The sequence below is a fragment of the Octopus bimaculoides genome, chromosome 4 (genome assembly GCF_046866305.1).
Source record: "Octopus bimaculoides isolate indiv1 chromosome 4, ASM4686630v1, whole genome shotgun sequence".
Taxonomy (NCBI): domain Eukaryota; kingdom Metazoa; phylum Mollusca; class Cephalopoda; order Octopoda; family Octopodidae; genus Octopus; species Octopus bimaculoides.
This window is the reverse complement of record NC_142931.1, coordinates 21,494,285-21,516,023: the sequence shown is the minus strand read 5'-3', so window position 1 is coordinate 21,516,023 and position 21,739 is coordinate 21,494,285. Positions and strand designations below refer to the sequence as shown.

Genomic DNA, 21,739 nt, shown 5'->3' with positions numbered 1-21,739 from the left:
CTCGACGAGTCGACTCGAATGTCGAATGGCTCTGCAAGTTAGTGAAGTAAAGCGCTACAGATATTGCTGCATCGGTAGGACCAAGCTAGTCGGAGAGGGGTCGCTTAATAAGGTTAAAGAGGGTTATAACTTCTGGAGGAATTACCCGAGAGTGTACATTACCGATATAACATCGCTGTGAGAAACAGTCTGCTGTTTAAACTGTCTGACACATCGAATGACTTTAAAGTAGCTGATGTCAGTCCGTATTTCCCTTGTAGAGAGCCGCTACCTTACGTTTCAGATATCCTAGGCACTAATTTTGTCATCTGATAATCAGGATAAAGACTGCTTGCTTCCTTTAGAGGTTTGATCAGGTAATAATTAAAATGAGTGATTTCAATGCAAGATTAAGGAAGAATTAAAAAAACCGGAAACCACTGTCGGAAAAACTAACTGCAATGCAATCAAACTTCTCTCTGTGTGTAGAACACGATTTCAGAGTAAAAATTGCTTTGTCCCCCTGTGCAATTGGGGGGGGGGGGAGTAGAGTGTTCGATAGATCATATGATATTGGTAAAAGTCACATCGCAAGAGCTCCCCTTACATAGCCCAAGAATATTAGACATTATGAAATTCACCTGCTGCAATCTCTACAATCTTGATATTTGTAAGAATTTTCATCACTCTCCAGTTTCAGAGGTATTCCCTACTCTTTGGAAGCTTGCATACATAACAAAGGGACCATTTTAAGTTCCATTTTTTATGATGTTGCAGTCAAAACCGTCGGATACAAAACGGATAAACACCTAACCTGGTTCCATAAGAATCCCGGAAAATTCTAAGTGGCATGCACAAGGCACACAGAGCATCTGTGAATAATCCTTCGTCAAACATTCCAAGAAGTAATTGAGAAGTATGGAGATATGCACAATTTCTAAGGATACAATACAGACTAAGTAGACATGATCTTCGTTGCAAGGCAGATTCAGAAGAAATGCGAAGAACAACATCAATAACTCTTTATTATGTTTGTGAATCTATAAAAAGGCTTTTGCCCCAGTAGACTGAGAGGTTCTGTGCAATGTTCCCTGAGTGTTTAATTTCCTGACAAGATTACAGTGTCTCGTGCATCTGTTCTGTACAGTGGTGATTACAACATGTGGAACCATTAATCCCAACACATTTTTTCTCTCTCCGTTTCTTTTTTTTTTTTTCTCTTTTTCTCTCTATTTTTTCCTTCTCATTCCTCTTTGCCGTTGGGCGTAGGTTCGAAACGTCAAAATCTTTTCCATATTTACCGAGTATCAAACTAATACATCAGCTTGTTGTTCTCTCATCTCTCTTTGTCTTTTGTTTACTGCACATTTGAACCATATACGTATATATATATACATAAGAGAGAGAGAGAGAGAGAGAGAGAGAGAGAGAGAGAGAGAGAGAGAGATCCTCATCAGCAGCAGCATTAGCATCATCCATTAATGTCCCTTTTTTTCATGCTGGCATGGGTTAGACGGTCCGAAATGAACAGCTGAGCCAAAGAGTTACGCCAAGTTCTAATGTCTACTTTGGCATTGTTTCTACTACACGTCACACGTTTGACAATCAGGTAGGCCTGCACTTCAGTGACAAACTGAAGACAGAACATGTATAGTAATGTGAGGGATTTGGTCACCCATTCAGTAAATCATGTGTTTAGGAGAAAAAAAAACATTGTTGAAGAAATCATCAGTGATTGAGAAAAATGAATTTCAAGAACGTTATTTAAAATGGACTAATGTAATGTCTAAGAATACTTGAACATCTGCGGAGATATTTCTTGCATTCGTTTTGTGTAGTTTCTTTGAGTTAGCATCGCAGAAGTATTGCCATGGTCATAAATTTATTGACCAGAAGTTTCATCAGTTTTCACTCTTCTAAACAATAAAGTTAATAAACATGAACTACACAAAATCTCCAACTGTGAAGTCAGCATCAACATGAGGTACATTAATATTTATATCCTCTTTTTTTTTTTTTAATTATATGAATTCTTCCTCTAAGAATTTTTTATCCTAGAATATGCAAAGTTCCATTATTTAGAATTTAGATATTAACAAGAAGAATCTATATCGTTGCGTTGTTTTAATTACAGACTGGATTTTCAGAGCATGTATCATATTAACTCTCTCTTCTCTCTCCTTCTGTATGGAAAAGCTGTAAAATCCAGCTTCTTCTAACTATCACTTATGAGTACATTTGTAAACTAATAATTTGGATAAATAAGTTGTAAGTTTCAAAAAACTTGTCAAGAAATGTTTTCACTGGTTCACATTCGTTAAGAAGCTGATCTTTACAACAGCCGTTGTTTTTTTTTTTGTTTTTTTTTTATTTGTCCAGAAAACAACGCTAGGAGTGTTGTTCTTTCATTTAGTGGCTAGAAACATTTGTTAATTTATTTGTTTTTCCATTTGCCCCCGGACAGTCCATCATACGGGTGGCGCTGGATATTGTTTAGCAGCAATGTCAGCCCAATTAAAGAAGGTATTATCTTGATAACATATTTGGAAGCAGCCACTCACATATGTAATGACCTCCGCTGGTATGAGATGCAATGTTTTAATCACGTTTTGGAGGTCGGAAGGGTTCAACGCCTCCTTCGTTCAATAGATATTTTTAGCTGGGTTTTAATCTTCGGATTGCAGAAGCATAGCTTTCAAAATGCGACGTGATGAAACGGTGTCAAGCACAAAAAGACTGTCGATATTCGCATCACTCAAAAGTTTCCCCGAAACATTGTCATGTATAAACCTTGTTGATTTACAGTGTTTCTACTCCAACTCTGGTTATATGTATATCTGCTCGAAAAGTAGTGTGTAGCATGAAATATCTTCAAATCGGAAGTAATGATGCATCATTAAGTTCAGAATTTGTGTGTGTGTGTGTGTGTGTGTGTGTGTGTTTATATGTGCATCTATTTATGTATCGATCTATCTTTATATATATATATATATATATATATATATATATATATATATATATATACATACATACATATGTGTATGTATGTATGTATGTATGTATGTATAAATGGAGCAAAAACGCAATAGAAGACATTAAAACATTCAGACAGATAGACGATATAAAAGCGGACAAGAGAAACAACAATTAGAAGGACAGGCAAAAAAAGACTGGTCATTCGTGGCTTTCTTCCTTAGTCAAGTTCCAGAAGTCACGACCATTTCGGCCAGTTAGTCTTGAGATGGTCCGATCTGGTTGCCACCCCCCCCTCCACACACACCAAAAAAAGTCTAAGCTAAAAGCATTAGACTCCTTTGTAACAAAAAGATAGCGAATGTGTACGGCAACAAAGACAAAAAACAAACAAAAATCGGAGAATATAGTACACAATTACGAATACAAACAACAAGAAATAACAACAGGTGTCTTTCGACTGAGAACGAATCAAATTGAGCTGGCGTGTATGAAGTGAAAGCTTAAAGGCAGGAACATAGGAGATGGACATAAGAGGTGTTGGCGATATATATATAAAAGCAAAATAGCTAGTTGTAAAATCTCAAGAAGAGATATAGTATTAACTGTACTAAACAGTAAAGTCAGTTGTCACATCAAAGTGGCTGTTGAATATTACTATTAGTTTAACCTCAGGCAGGTTCTCCACCAGCTGGTTATCGGTGCAACACTCTGGCATGCAGGTGCTCTCGACTGAGGTTAAGTCAAATAGCTCGTAACTGAGTCAGTCTCGCGATCCGGTTACCCGCTAGAGGGTTCGCTCCCCCTGCTAGCAATATATTGTATATAAAGGGCAGAGCGTTGCACTGATAACTAGCTGACAGAGAATGAAGAATGGATAGTTTATAACAATGTGAAGTGCAGATGACCATAGGGGAGCGCAGCGAACCACCGCAAATGACCTCCAGAGCAGGAGTTTCCTCGAAGAAGGTTATGCTTTCAAATTGTTGGGATTGGAAGGGTAATATCTTTTACGAGTTACATCCCTCGGACAGTCCATCAATTCGGATGTGCACTGTGACCAGCTGAACAAATAAAATGCAGCGAGCTACCACAAGCTCCAGTACTTACTAAGCTTTCATTTCGACAATGCCAGACTGCACATTTCACCAGACCTTGTGCCTTCAAATTTCTACCTATTTCGGTCCTTTCAAAATTCATTGAAAATACAAGTCTTCAACTCTGAAGAGGATGTAAGAATTCACCTTGGAAGGATTTTTCGCCAGCAAAGACAGACAATTCTTTGAGCTGAGAATCCAATATCATCTGCTCACAAGACGGCAGAAGATAGAGGAACGAAACAATTATATCACTGATTGAGTAAATCACTTTCTGCTTAAAATTTGTCTTATTTTCGCTCAAGAAAAGTTCTGGCCAATCCAATATACGGTATATATGCATGTGTGTATGTGTGTGTGTGTGTGTGTGTGTGTGTGTGTGTGTGTGTGTGTGTGTGTGTGTGTGTGTGTGTGTGTATGGTGTGTAGATATATTCAGGTTCGATAATCTGAGCTGAAAGCGCTAGGTTTCAGTATGAAACTTAAGAAACTTTAAGTCGAATAATGCTGAATCAAACCGTCTTAAATAACAAAGTATAATAACTCTTACTAAATGTGTTGAGTGCCTCTTTCTTTCATTTGTCCGCTCATTCATATATATATATGAATGTTTCCGCGAGAAGAGCCATTCTAACAATGAGTCCTGCCCTAACTCTTCGAAACGCTTAGTTTTAGAATGGTGGCAGCTGATGAAAGAAATGTTCTCTATGTGGCCTGTGTGTTTTCTGTACTCTGTTTATGTTCTGTTTTTCATTTTGTCCACGTTTTTTTTTGTAACGTCCTGTACCCAGATATGCATCTATATATACAGGTAGATGTAGGTATGTACGTATGTATGCATATACTCACATATTATTTGTGTGTGTATATATATATATATTTATATATATATATATATATATATATATATATATATATATACACACACACACACACACACCGTGTATTTGTCTGAATCATTTAAATACCGTATCTTTGAAACATTTGGACACACACATATTAATCCTATTTTTTAAGTGTCTGATGTGTGGCATGGGCGTGCCGCGGGGTGTAGATAGATTGACAGATAGATAAATTTATTGATCCACAGAGACAGATTGGAACGCAGATATACAAATAGACACACACACACACACACACACACACACACACACACACACACACACACACACACACACACACACACACACACACACACACACACGCACATCTGACATTTTAAATACCTTGGTTGTGCTATTCTTTACATAAGGTGATCAGAAACGAAGAGATGATGTTATTTGAAGATTTTAATCATCACTTGGATAGGTCTGTCTGCCAGTCCCAAGGTCAGTCCGATGCAGCATACTGTAAACATTGTAGAGTCGTCTGCAACAGTAACATATAAATACAAATATAAGTATATGCATATGTACATTCTTATATATATATATATTCTTTTATGTGGAGGCGCAATGGCCCAGTGGTTAGGGCAGCGGACTCGAGGTCATAGGATCGCGGTTTCGATTCCCAGACCGGGCGTTGTGAGTGTTTGAGCGAAAACACCTAAAGCTCCACGAGGCTACGGCAGGGGATGATGGTGAACCCTGCTGTACTCTTCCACCACAACTTTCTCTCACTCTTTCTTTTTGTTTCTGTTGTACCTGAATTTCAAAGGGCCAGCCTTGTCACACTGTGTCATGCTGAATATCCTCGAGAACTACGTTAAGGGTACACGTGTCTGTGAAGTGCTCAGTCACTTGCACGTTAATTTCACGAGTAGGCTGTTCCGTTGATCGGATCGACTGGAACCCTCGATGTCGTAAGCGATGGAGTGCCAACAACAACATATTCTTTTATATATTTTTTTTATATATTTCAGCCCAAAACTGTGGCCGAGCTGGGGCACTGTCAGTACATTCACCTTTTCAATACCCATTCCTGTGCTGTTGGCTTTTAATAGATGAGGAAGTTTGATATTGCAGCCTTCGTTTGGGTTTCTTGCTGTGGTGTAGGACCATCTGGGATCTTGGACAGCAGAGGGTCAAGGTGCTTCTTGAAAATATTTTACTCTCGCGTAGATCACTCAGTTATTATTTTCGGGGGGGGGGGTTAGATGTTAAATAGTCGCAGGCCTTTGAATCCAAAGTTATTGTAGGACCCAAGTCTTAGTCTAGACGGGATGGGTGAGATTTTTGGAACAGAACAGTGGTGTCTTGTATAACTCTTGATGCCAAGTTTGGTGCCGTCTCCTATAGGATCTTCCATATGTATATCAACGTATATCTTTCTCGCCTTCGCTTCAAAGAGTAGAGCCGCAATTCTTTCGTCCCCCCCCCCCCACTAGTCGCTCACATGTTTCACAGATGCAAACAATTTGGTATAGCACCGCTGAACTGTCTCGAGTTAAGCTATTAAACTGACGTTGTGGAGTGACGAGAGTTGAGAACAGTAGCCTAGTCGGCTTATAACAAATGTCCTTCATAAGACCAATAGGACGAGCATAGTTTCCTGGTCCCTTGTTCTGAAAGTTCTCAGAATCCACCCGGCCATTCATCTGCACATTGCCACCATCTTGATAATATGTACAAGAGACGATGCATTGTTTCCCATACCAATACCCAGATCCCGCACTGTGGTTGACTATGGCATTGCTAATCCTTTTGATCCAAAGTATTTTGGTTGTGGCATGTTAGCACAACCTGGCTGGTTGTGGAGTATTTGGAATTTTCCTGCGTTAAATTGCATGCTATTTTCTTCAGCTCATTTGTATATGGCATCTAGGTCTGTGTATGTGTATGTGTGTGTGTGTGTGTGTGCGTGTGTCTGTCTGTCTATATGTATGTATGTATGTATGTATGTATACTTGCATGCATGCATGTATGTATGTATGTATGATTGTATGTATGTATGGCTGAGTATTTCAAAGACGTAGCTGCGCTTAACGTAATGAATTCTCACGTAGAGACTGTATGACTCAACTAGACCTTTGAATTTCAAATACAATCCATCCGATGAGCTTCTCTACATTTCGTCAACTAAGTTTCGCATACAAAAACACACATACATACACACATACACATATGCATGCTATATGAACGCTCCCTCGTAACTCTTCACACATACACATATATGACAACCGGTATTGGTCTACTAATGTCCTCGTAAAATAGCAGTTCAACTATAGAGATCGATAGAATAACTATCAGAGATATATACACGCACACACGCAAATTCATACACACATATGCACACACATACTCACACGCACACACACACACACACATACTCTCTCTCTCTCACACACACACACGCACACACACACACACATACTCTCTCTCTCTCACACACACACACACGCACACACACACACACACACACCTTTCAAAGCAGTGCCACAGCATGACCGAGGTCCAGTAAGATAGAAGAAATTTGTGTGTGTATGTGTGTGTGTATGTGTGTGTATATGTGTGTGCGTGAGTGTATCTGTGTGTGAATGTATGTGTATGTACGAAGTGTAGGAGTGGCAGTGTGGTAAGTAGCTTGCTAACCAACCACATGTTTCCGGGTTCAGTCCCACTGCATGGCACCTTGAGCAAGTGTCTTCTACTATAGCCTCTGGGTGACGAAGGCCTTGTGAGTGGTTTGATAGAGGGAAACTAAAAGAAGCCCGTCGTATATATGTGTATGTGCATGCATGCATGTGTGTGTGTGTGTGTGTGTTTGGCCACCACCGCTTCACAACCGATGTTGGTGTGATTGCGTCCCCGTGACATAGTGATTTGGCAACAGAGAGTGATAAAATAAATACTAGGCTTAAAAAAGAAGTACTATAGCCGCGGGCTGACCAAAGCCTTGTGAGTGGATTTGGTAGACGGAAAATGAAAAAAGCCTGTCGTATATATGTATGTATGTATGTATGTATGTATGTATGTATGTATGTATGTATGTATGTATGTAATTGTTAAAGAAGACAACAAACGTTAGGGCAAGGCAAACATCTCAAGTAATATACATTATTATTATTGGAAAAGATTCAAAGTCTTACAGCTGTTTCTGGGATATCCCAGTGTATGGGATATTCCGTCATTTCATTAATATATACCCTTCTCATTTTCCCTGTTTGTCTCTGATGACGGAATATCCCATACTCTGGGATATCTTAGAAACATCTGTAAGACTGAATCTTTTCCAATAATAATAATGTATATGACTTGAGATGCTTGCCTTGCCTTAAGGTTTGTTGTCCTCTTTAACAATTCTATATCCGCTATACCGGAAATCTGCAATGGCTCCATAACTACCGTCTCGGCTACGACCTTGGAGCCCCAGTAATCCATTACAGCACTTATTTAGCGTACCTAGTCGTTTAGATCACCTGTGAACTAAACCCCCATACTCCGTATACATATATACGTATATGTTTGTGTATCTGCGTTCGTCCCCCTCCATCGCTTGACAACCGATGCTGGTGTGTTTGCGTCCCCGTATCTATCTGTCTCTGTCTCTCTGTCTCTGTCTCTCTGTCTCTGTCTTTGTCTCTCTCTCTCTCTCTCTCTCTCTCTCTCTCTCTCTCTCTCTATATATATATATATATATATATATATATATATATATATATATATATATATACATAAATATATATATATATATATAATTTATATAAGGGCATTACTATATAATAATGCCTCACGCTAAGAGGGACTCCATAAATCAAAACTACTATAATAAGCACATTTTTACCGATCGCGAGGGAATGCAACTTTCAAAGCTAACCTCCTAAAAACTTTTAACTTAACGGTAAAACATGGTTTCATAATCAACGCAGTAATCTGCATCTTTTATTCATCAGTACACGCATGGTCAAGACACATAAAAATAAACAAAAATCAACATACCCTGACGAATGAGTGATTATGAAACCATTGGTTTACCGTTAAGTTAAAAATTTTTAGGAGGTTAGCTTTGAAAGTTGCATTCCATCGCGATCGGTAAAAATGTGCTTATTATAGTCGTTTTGACTTATGGAGTCCCTCTTAGCGTGAGGCATTATTGTATAGTAATGACCTTATATAAATTAAATATATTTATGGGAAAAAAATTATGGGTTTTTTTTTCCTTATGAGGTTTTTTCACGCTAACTACTTGATAAATTCTTATAAAGTCTTTATCCTAATATTGTATCACACACACACACACACACACTAACACACACATATATATATATATACATAAATGCATGTATGTGTGTATGTATGTATGTGTGTGTATATGCATGTATTTATGTGTGTGTGTGTGTGTGTGTGTATCTGTGTGTGTGTGTGTGTTTATGTGTTTGTGTGTGTCTGTGTTCGTATGATAGTGTGGTTTTGTGCCACTGAATGGATCGTTTTTGACATTGGAATACTAATTGAAAGCAAAAATGTGTGAATATATCTTTATATAACTATCGTAGACGCATACGTGAGCGCGCGTACACACACAAACACACAAACGTGCATATAAATAAATACACACACACACACACAAACACTTACACAAACACACAGATGCATGTAAAAACCAGATCTGTTTTAATAATGGTGAGTTTTGTATAAATTGATCACCGATGCGTCTCAACTATAGCAGAGAAAATACAAGGGGAGTAACTCTTTTAACAATTTTTAACTTCCATTAATTTTGGCGCAAAATTCTGGAATAAAAAAGAAATAATACAACCGTTCCCTTCTTGTATGTATGTATGTATGTATGTATGTACATTTATCTATTTATTTATCTATCTATCTATCTATCTATCTATCTATCTATCTATCTATCTATCTATCTATATGTCTGTCTGTCTAGCTGGCTAGCTAGCTAACTACCTTTTTATCTACACAAACACAAATGCATGCATACATACATACATACATACATACATACATACATACATACATACATACCCTGCTGTTGATGTCGAAATTCCAATGAAGGAGCCCTGGATCTAGGTTAGAAACCGTCTCTTTCTCTACTGGTAAGGAATCTTGAAATAAAACTGAATAATGACATACGTACATGCATACACACATACGTACACATATACATACACACACATGCATATGCATTCCCCCCCCCACACACACATATATACATACAAGCACACACGTATACACAAGTATTTGTGCATGTGTATATGTGTGATAGATAGATACATTTCTTTTATTAGCCACACAGGGCTCAACGAAGATGGGACAAATACAATGTAGAGCTTTTCTTTTTGGGAGGGGGAAGGAAGGAAAAAAAAGGGGTGGTGTCGATCAAAAGGGATCGTAGGAAGGGAAAAAGGGGGAGTTCGATCAAAAGGGATCGAAAAAAAAAAAAGGAAAGGAAAGGCCGATCAATAGGGATCGTGCATCACACAGTAATGTTTTCTCGTGTAAAAAGAGGGGAGGACAGTTTAGGTTTAGCCGTGGAAGGAAAAGCCTACGGAAAAGACCACGGTAACCTTGGTCAATATTCTCATTGAAGAAACTATAACAGTAAGTGACTCTCTTTTGCCTTTTTGTTTTTTTTTGTTTTTCTTGTTCATAGGGTTATGCTCAAGATGGCTCCGTCGTTCACACGTGCCATCCTTGCTACATTCACCCATCTTTTTTTGAAGCATTCACTAGACAAGACTTCCCTTTCTACTCTCAACTTCCTCTTCAGGTGATACTTGAAGAAGTTGATGAGAGATTGCCCAGAGAGGAAAGTCTTTGTCTCTAGATCTTTCAGACGCGTCCACCATACACATTCTTTCGCCATAGCCACAAGTACGATGAAAATAGCTCTTCCTTCCCGTTTAAAGGAAGGAGGCGCGACAATATTCACGATAGACTCGGCTGATAGACCGACTCGTCCCACACGCGATAGCAGTTGTTCGACGTAAGCCCACAGCTCGGAAATGGTGGGACACTGTACGAGTGCGTGCAGAACGGTTTCGTCGCTCTGCCGGCATCTCGGACAGGTCGGCCCCGTGTTTCTCGAGCCATGCCTGTAGAGCTTATCCCGAACGGGTAGTGCTTCTCGATAGCACTGCCAGGCCAGGGATCTCTGGAAGTTGTCCATAGGTCCCGGCCCGAAGGTCGTCTTAAACAGGCGGGTCAGCTATTCCTCGTCGACGCTCAGGTTCGCCCCGAGATCGTCGTCGTACCTTCCCTCCACTAATCCACTATAGAATGCGTTAGTTGTGATGCAGTCGCTCAAGGTTGACCCGGGTTGTTGGAGTTGCCGAAGAGCAGCGCGACACTCGCGGTGCCATACGCCCTTCCTCGGCCTCTTCTTGATCCACGACTGCAGTTCGGTCATGGAGACGAGCTGCGGGAAAGCGCGCCGCACAAACGGTGACCACACCTGTTCACCGCTGTCTACGTAGAGCCGGAGATGTCGCAGTCTCAGCGCGTGCCTGCGCATCATCAACCACGGCATGCCCAGTCATCCTTTTAACGGGTGTTAGATAGATAGATAAATAGATAGATAGATAGATAGATAGATATTTGTTGTGTGTTTGTGTTTGCTCCACACTACTACTTAGTAACCGGTGTCGATTTGTTTACATCTCCGTAACCTTGCGGTTCGGCAAAAAGGATATAATAAACGCCAGATTTTGAAAAAAAGTTATGAGCTCGATTTATTTGACTAAACCATTCAAGGCGATGTCCCAGCATGGCCGCAGTCTAACGACTGAAACAAGTAAAAGATAAAACATACATATACTTGTGTGTATGTGTGTGTGTGTGTATGCGTACGTATGTGTGCATACATGTACATATATATATATATATATATATATATATATATATATATATATATATATATATATATATATATATATATATATATGTATGTATGTATGTATGTATGTATGTATGTATGTATACACACTCAGACACACACACACACAAACACAGTACCATTTAAATGAAACTTCATGACACATAATCAATATTTAGAATTCCGAGTACATCTTTATATATAAAAAGAGAAAACCGCCGAAAGAACTCGTTTTATTTCAAGTTTCCTTTCATTGTTGCATGTCCGTCATAAAAAAAAAAATCTTAAAACCAGATTACATTATCGAATTTTCAGAGTGTAAATAATCTTTAGGATTCATTATGGACATCAGTGTTATAGTATCAACTGTGTTAAAATGAATCAAAGCTAGCCGCTTGTTCCCTATTAGACTAAAATGAAGTAGTATATTTTTTGTGTCCATTCTGTCTATGTCATTCGATAGAAATAATTATATAATTTCTTTTTAACATATTTTTAAATGCATTTTTTACTTTTTTTATCTATTTTTAAATTCAAAATTTTCTTAATTTATTTTAATCATATTACAAATAATATTATTAAAAATTTTCTTTTTTCAGGGAAATATTCTTTATGAAGTATATCTTCCTTAGCGAATAATATATTGGTTATTTCTCTTTAGAATTCTTATTAACTCAACATGTCTTCTCCTAGTCTTAGAATTAATACTGATCAAATATTTTTCCATCATGCCCTAAATGATAACATATCTACTGAATAAGTTGCTTCTAGATACCTCCTCTATGTATTTGAATTGGTCAATAATAGTTTAAATGGGGTGGGAATTTTGTCATAAATACTCTTCAAGTTGACAGGTGGGATTTTTAGTTTCACTGCCATCTATCTCCCTTAAAAAGTCTATACTAAGCAATATTGTATAGCTCTGATAAGCGTATTATATATCTCTCCACTATTTTGTGTGTGTGTGTGTGTGTGTGTGTGTTTATGTGCGTGTGTGCGACTGTGTGTGCGACTGTATGTGTGTGTGTGTGTGTGTGTGTGTGTGTGTGTGTGTGTGTGTGTGTGTGTGTGTGTGTGTGTGTGTGTGTGTGTATAAAGTTGGCATAACTTTCTTTTAACTCTTCCTTATTTACAAACTTATTACACATCATTATTTCTTTGGCAAAAGAAACATTCTCGCCATCGTTGAACCAAACTCTTAAATTCTCTTTGAAAATATTCAGGTCTGTACTCTTCTAGCCACACGTTTGTGTTTTCAAGCCATTGTACCTAAAGATTTCATTGGGTTGAACGTGTGGAATTTGGAGAGAGTTAGATCCTGATTGTACGATGAAAGGGATACCACTGAATAGTCCAATTTGCCCATTGCTTGGTTTCTAGCCAATGACATTTGTGGTCACACATTGTCATGGAGAATGTGAATAGTTTTCTATAATTTCTTCCTCCTAATGGCTTCGCTAAGCTTTTCTTGGAATAGCCGTATTCCAGAATTTCGTGGTAAATGACGCTTTCGCCATCTTAAAAACCAATCGCCCTGCACCTTCTGTGCTGATCGTTGGTTCTTGAACTTCTTCAATCTTTAAGAAGTCACGCCCTTCTATGGACTGAGTCTTCGTTTCCGGACCTTAAAGTTACGCCATCTTTCATCTCCTATCACTAGATTTCAGTAGATCACAATAGGCTTATATATATATATATATATATATATATATACGAGGGGTGTATGAAAAGTTTTGAACCTTCAAGGCCTTTGAGCCTTGAAGTCGTGTACCTTCATCAGAAGGTTTTTTTTTTTTTTTGAGGTTCAAGACTTTTCATACACCCCTAATATATATATATATATATATATTATCCGCGATAATATATCAACTCTACTGACAGATATACGAGTGCATCTTTTCCCTAACTTATATTCTCTTAGACGACACACGCACGTGTGTGTGTGTGTGTGTGTGTGTGTGTGTGTGTGTGTGTGTGTGTGTGTGTGTGTGTTTCTGTGTGTGTGTGTGTGTGTGTGTGTGTGTGCGCGCGCGCTAACCAAAGTCTCCATGAAAATGAATAATTGTCGGCTAGCTGCCAAACACGAATAATAAAATGTAAAGTTGTCCTGTTGGGTGCTAAGAAATCTGATGGCCACTCTTATTTCTACCAATAAAAACAGATACGACAGAGACAAAAAACCTCCTTCCCTATAATGTTTAAAAAAATACACTACCCTTTTCACTCGTTGTTTAAGTAAATTTTTTGACATATTTTAGCGCAGTAGAAACTACTGTGGTCTTTAATACTGCAATCTTATCCGATGTCCATCATAAATTTTAAAGGTTATTTACTTTGTTACGTAATCTCTGAAGAATCAACAATGTAATTATGAGATTTTTGTCTTTATAGAACGGATACTATTGTTAATGAAATACGTGTAAGATGATGTAACTATTTAATTTATGAACAAACACTCCAGTTTTGCATTTTTTGTGTATGTGAGTGCGTATATGTATGTATATATATATACACGTTTTTGTGTGCACCACTGAAATGCTTACATACTTATATGCACATAGACACATATGTTTATGCACATGTGGATGTTTTGGCATTGTGCATATGCCAGCTTCGTGCGTGTTTGTGCATGTGTATTTGATTGTATTTATAAATATTGGGATATGTGTGTGTGAAAGTTTGATTGTGTATGAGTCCATAAAGGCAACCCAAACTACGTACATATTAGAATACTTTCATGATGTTTGCGTATTTCTACATATTGCTTATTTATATATGTATTCAGTTATTTAAGGACTGTGTATAGAGGGGGAGCTATGGGATATGTGATGTTTGCATTCATATTTATTTGTATGTTCATTAATAACAAACATTTACACTATCTTCGTCATTGTCATCGTCATCGTCATCGTCATCATGGGCGTCATCATCATCGTCATGATCATCAGCAGCAGCATCCTAATCAGTATCATTATCCTTCCCTCCTCTTACTCCTCCTCCTTATAATCATCATCATCGTCGTCGTCGTCATCATCATCGTCGTCGTCGTCGTCGTCGTCATCAACACCATCGTCGTCGCTGTCATCGTCGCTGCCATTATCATCGTAATCGTCGCCGTCATAGTTATCAGCATGGCCCTCATCATTGTTGTCATTGTTGCCGTCATCATCTTCATCATCGTCTGCAACAATAACAACAAATAAGCCATTCATTTTGCAGTTTATGAGTGATGTTTCTCATTCATTATTGTTTTTCTATGCAGGTACGTGCGCGAGCGCGTCTACAAACGTGTATAGGTGTGTATGCGTGTGGCTGTGTGAGCATGTAAATACGCATGTGTGTGAGTGCGCATGCGAGTCTGTGAGTGTGTGTGTGAGTGCGCATGCGAGTCTGTGAGTGTGTGTGTGTGTGCGTACGTGAAGATGTGAAATGACGTACATATCGGTTGTTCAAACATTGTCGACGCAATGAATGATGGGAGAATATATCTCTCAATGGACGTCAAACTATAAACATAGTTAACCGCCATTATCCACCCGATAGACCCCCCCCCTTCTCTCTGTGTCTTTCACTTTCTCTCTCTCTCCCTCTGATGCTCTCCCTCTGATGCTCTCCCTCTGATGCTCTCCCTCTCTCTCTCACTCGCTTTCTCTCTCTCTCTCTCTCTCTCTGAGACATACATTAACACACAATCATACTCACGTGCAGTCATGAGAACGCATACACAGTCATGCATTCGCATGCATATGCACGCACGCATACATACACACACATACACGAACACTTTCTTCTAGCAGTCGAATTGTTTTGGCAAACATGCATAGCAAGCGATTTGTGTGATACGAAGGTGATTAGTTTGACAGTGGCAATGACGATGATGATGATTATGATGATATTGTGACGATGACGATGACGATGACGATGATGGTGACAGCACTAGCGACAGAGGTGTTGCTGTTGTTGTTGTTGTTGTTGTTGTTGTTGTTGTTGTTAGTGGTGGTGCAGGTGACTATGGCGGTGGTGGTGGTGGTTCGGTTGATGCTGATGACGCCCAGTTGAGTGCGCGTGTAGCAACTCGTGTGCGATAACTGGGACTGAAACTTGGAGTTGCGGCGGCGTGTGTACAGAAATGTTCGCGGCGTGTGTGTATGTGTATACACACACACACACACACACACAACGCGTGCGCGCGCACACTCACACACTCACACACATACACACATATCTATCTATCTATCTATCTATCTATCTATCTATCTATCTATCTATCTATCTATCTATATATATATATATATATATATATATACCGGAGTAAGCACATGAAATGTGCAACAAGGTGGAAAAAAGAGTACTCAAATACCAGAGGTAGAGTAATATGCTTTATTTAAAAGCAGCAGAAATATAACAAAAAACAGTTACTCGGAGTTTCACGTTCCCGTTTATCGGGTCCGATGAACGGGAACGTGAAACTCAGAGTAACAGTCTTTTGTTATATTTCTGCTGCTTTTAAATAAAGTATATACATATATATATATATATATATATATATATATATATACAGGTATATAATATACCATTATCATCATCGTCATCATCACTACACAATATTTGTGAAATGAGGGTTTCTGGGATTGCTTCATCAAATCTCATAATGAATTTCCCAATTTTCAATGAGTTAAATTTACTGTCATTATTTTTATTATTCTTCCTCTTTTGTTTTAAAACTATTTGTTGTTGTTGTTGTTTCCTTTTTTGTATCCCTTCTTCCTTTTTTTTTGCTTTCATTCTTTCTTTTCGACTTTTGATTTTCTTTTTTTCTTCTTTTTCTTTTTTTTTTGTCGTTGCTTGCTTCTTTCTTGCTTTCCTTTTTACAAAAAAAAAGGAACTATCAACAAATAATAACAAAAGCAAACGTCATTTACAATATCAACATAGTAACCCGGATATTGCACTTGTTGCGTGCGCGCGCGCGTATGAATGCTTGTGTGTGTGTGTGTGTGTGTGTGTATGCCTTTGCGTGCGCGCGCGGTTTACATTTGATTTACCGAATGATAACAAATTATTTCATTACTAATGCGTGAGATAAATGTGCCGAAAGAGAGAGAGAGAGGGGGGAGGGAGAGGCAGAGGGAGAGAGGGAGAGGGAGAGAGAGAGAGAGAAAGAAAGAGAGCCAGAGCGAGAGAGGGGGGTAAGAGAGATGAATGAGCATAAGTGCGCATTAGCAGACTTCAACTGTTGCATGCTTGCGCAGTAAGAACGCATTTGTATTGTTGTTGCTGTTGCTGGCTTCATTGTAGCTGTTGTTGTTGTTGTTGTTGTTATTTATTACCCACCACCATCGCCATCACCACCAGCACTACCACCACTACCACCACCACCACCACCACCACCACTACCACCACCACCACTACTCTGTTATATTGTTGTGAGCATTCATACCGAATCGAGCATATAAGCATCTTTATGCATACATATATGCATACTTACATTCAAACACAGACACACACACATACACACACAGAGAGGCTTTATATATATATATATATATATATATATATATGTATGTATATATATATATATATATATATATATATATATATATATATATATATATATATATATATATATATATATATATATACATATATATATATATATACACACACACATACATATATATATATATATATATATATCTATATATATATATACATATATATATATATACATATACATATATATATATATATATATATATATATATATATATATATATATATATATATGTATATGTATATATATATACATTCATATAATACGTACAAGCATCATTGATGCCTCCTATATTCCTATATAAATGACAACGACTAAAGAAGTATGTGCAATATACAAAGGAGGGCTTTTCTTTATGTGAAAATGCTTCACAATCTATATGAACTGTGTAAGAGCAGATGTTGGAAGTAGTACAGAAAAATGGAGGTGTTTTTGTATATTTATTGGTTGATTTTTGTTTTAGCTTTTTTAATTATTATTTTGTCTTCTATATATATATATTTTTTGTCCTATATTTTTGAATCATGCAAGGAACCTGTAAGTACCTCTCGCAAGAAGTGAACCAAGTTGCACAACGTAGCTAGAGTTTATAATAATTGTCACAGATTATAAATTTACAGCAAATCTTAGTTAATGGTTGAAAATATCATGATTTCTTTCTTCTAACATATTCAGAAGGCCATACAATGTTGATATTTTTTTTTTCCTGGAGGGGGCTGGGTTACATATGGTCCTAGTATTTGACTAGTGTTTACTATATCAATCTCACAAAGATGAAAAGCGAAAATTGATCGTAGCAGGATTAAAACACAGAACCTAAAGGGACTACTTCCACAATCACTCTTACCACTACCGCATATCGAATGGTTCTTTTGTATAACCTCAATGTCGTAAATAAGGGAGCATAGTAAAGTTGATTTTAATCGAGCCTAGAACTTGCCTGAGAGAGATGGTGAAATTCAAAATTTATCTCCGCAGAATTTGAACTCAGAATGTAAAAGAACAATAGTATCACAAAATATTTGTGCGTCGAGCTGCCAATTCTTTCCTTGTTTGCATCATAAGAATTTGGAAACTTCATGAGATATAAAACATGTTTAACGGTGGAGCCTGATGTAGATAAAGCTACGAATAACAGCGCGTAGAAAATTGGGCTAAAGAAAACTATAACCCTTGGATGAAAAAAAATAAAAACAAGGCTGCTCCTGAAACGAACGCATATTTTCTGTAAACATGATGTCCTAACCATTATACCAAAGCAACTCTTCGATTTTTTTCCCGGGAAGCCTTCGACCTTTTGTATCCAAGGAGTTCTAAAATCCAGTATTCTAAATGTTATTATCTATAGCTTTATTTACTTCGAGATCCACTGTTAGGTTCATTTCATACCTCTCAAAGTTTCTAGATTCTTGTAATGTAGACAACATACAATTCTCGTTGGTACTAACTGAGTTTTAAGAATGGACAGAGAGAATTCGGAGGGCTACTTTCGTATAACTTTAGACTGTTTGTCATGTTAACTGAAGATGTGGCTTCGAGTCCCACGGACAGCCTTCGAACTCTTTTCTACTCCAGGGTTTTTCAATCCAATATTCTACATACAATTAGTTATAGCTTAATCAACCGTTAAAAATGATTTACGCTGTATAACTGATATGACAAAACCTCTCCAGAAAATGCTTATAAACTGCAAAATTGTAACACTTTTTAATATTCAAGTGTGAATGTAGATACAAAGGACAAGTGGAAAGGTATCTACCAGAGGTAATCGAACACGTGTTTTCTAGTTATTTACTAAATGCACTAAAGAGGCAATTTTTCCTGTTTGACTCTCTTTCACGTGCCATATGCAATATGACAGAGAGGCTCCAATCTCAACAATGTTCTTTTCTGTGAGTAATCTCATTTAAAATGTCCTTTCTGTCTACAACCTCATTACATCTCCATTTCTTTATCTCTACAGCCCCATACAATATATCGTTTTTATTTACAATCTCACCTAATATATTCTTTCTGCCTATAATCTCTAGCTAGTATTAATATATAAACGTGTTTTACATTCAACCATAGAGTATTTCCCTTTAAAATAACATAAATATATATTTGTCTGTTAATTTCTGAATCATAGAACTGAATATGGTTGAGAATATCTGTAGACGATATACATGAGGTTAAAATATGTACAGACTGTTATAGATATGTGTAATGTAATTGTTCTGGATCGATTCAAGCAATCCAAGCTGTTACTTAAAATTGGAAAAACAGATTGTTGATAAAATATTCAAAAGAGAAATACTATAAATGCAACAAAGTTTAAACATTAGTAACGAATACAGATATTAATCAGTCCCATATACAAGTAACATCACATTCGCAACATTTCCCCATTCTACAGACATAGCTCTTCAAAGCTATTTCACTCTTATATCAAGCACCTAGAACCTTGACTCTAAAATAATAGACTAAAGTAACATCTACCAGATCTCTCACCTCCATATGTACTAGCAACACCAAACAAAATGAAATACAATCAACCAGCTAGCCATACATCCTATTCCTCCCCGAGACACAAATCTCTCAATCTTTACCTATAATTCATCTTTGCTGCCCGGGTTATACTCAGTACTCAAATTTGGGTCTCAAAGATGTCTGAACATACACAGATTCAATTTTCTCTATCAGTAACCTTTTTCTCACTTAGATATAAGTAATAAAGACTTCTAGTAACTCTGGCTCAAAGTCTTCTTTCCCCAACTCCTTCAAATTCATTTGCATCCTCTGTCATTCTCCAGACTTCTCCAGCCACCAAGATCTCTTTGATAATATCCCTTCTTGCACCGAATATATCTATCTCATTTCACTCGTCTTCAAGGTCAGTGACTTCTATGTTCATAAAACTTCTTGACTCTCACAGTCATCTCGGTTAGGAAACCAAATCTTTCATTATCCTCAGCTTTTTTACATCAACACCTTTTATCCCCTACACATCTCTGACAAACACATTTGACCTTTTTCTTAACCCAAACCAAACCTCTGTCAGACCTTAACTGTCTCTGCACCTATCAGGTCACCCAACCACTGCCTAATCACTACACACCCACAAGCCACACAACGCTACTGACCATGTGGTATTTCAAGTTTACTAACCGGTTAAAATTCTGCCTTTTTATGCTAACTATTCATAGCATCACATCATCTGACCTATTAGAAATAGCTGAGTTAATGGTTAAAACAATCATCTTAGGATGTCCATCCACATCTAACACACAAACAAAACTCACATCATATAATCTCCCAAATACTTCACTCGTAATTGCACTGCAGCCGTTCACATAAAAAACACTATCCACAATGTTCGGAAAAATCTTCAACCCTACAAAACAGACAATATTTCTTGAAAGATCTTCATATGAATCGCGAAGGGTGCTTCTCTTCATTGCGTAACTCGCAAGCCCTTCCGTTACTCAAACTTGTTCAGTTGCTGCATCCAACTCCACACTAAATACACTATGTAAATCTACTCAAAAACTATTCATTTCTACTCCATCAGGTGACCACCACCATGTACACATACAGGCCAAGGACGAAAGCGCTATTGGCCGCTTCAAAAAAAAAAAAGCAGTGGTCTTGACAGCACCTCTTCCATTAACTTTCAAACTCTTAAATCTCTCTCTTATTTCTGTTCACCTATCTATCTATCTATCTATCTATCTATCTATCTATCTATCTATCTATCTATCTATCTATCTATCTATCTATCTATCTATCTATTTATCTATCTGTCAGTCTGTCTGTATGTCTATTTGTCTCTCTGTCTGTCCGTTCGTCCGTCCATCTCTCCACCCATCCATCCATCTATTTATCGAACGATCTATCTACAAAGCCATTTGCTGATGTTCTAGATCACACAGTCTTCCAATCGCAATATAGGGATTTGAACACATTATAGAATGATATTGCGATAGGACAATAACTGGCAGGGTCAAGAGGGCAACCTTTTCTGATCCTACCAACTAGTTTCCTATTGCAATCACTTTCAACATACCAGATGTGATACCAGATGTGATGGAACAACTTTTAGAGGTTCTCTAAAAAGGCGAGTGTAAGATCAGTGTCCATCACTATCTTACAGATCCTTCAAGATTGGCGACAGGAAAAGCAATGCTGACCAACTGTTTGTAGCTTCGCAACTGTCAGGAGAAAGGACAGCATCCATCTCCCTTTCCTGCTTTCCTGTCACTGGGCGAGGACACGGCAGGGACTGTGATCTTTTCAGCTTCCTCGTGAAAGTTTAGAAGGGTGAAAGTTGTCCTCAGATCATTTATTTCACCTAAATTCTAGCAATAAGATGGACTCCACTAAGAACT

General features: G+C 37.8%; 1 protein-coding gene across 6 annotated transcripts in view; it reads right to left on the bottom strand.

The window, feature by feature from the left end:
- Window positions 1-984: 984 nt before the first annotated feature.
- Window positions 985-21,739, bottom strand: part of LOC106876310 (uncharacterized) — a 345,615-nt gene continuing 324,860 nt past the window's right edge. For all 6 annotated transcript variants that reach the window (XM_089350463.1, XM_089350464.1, XM_089350465.1 and 3 more), the window contains 2 exons: window positions 5,275-5,416; window positions 985-2,816 (listed from right to left, as the gene is read on the bottom strand). The gene's annotated coding sequence lies outside the window, so the exon portion shown is untranslated. The remainder of the gene's footprint in view (window positions 2,817-5,274; window positions 5,417-21,739) is intronic.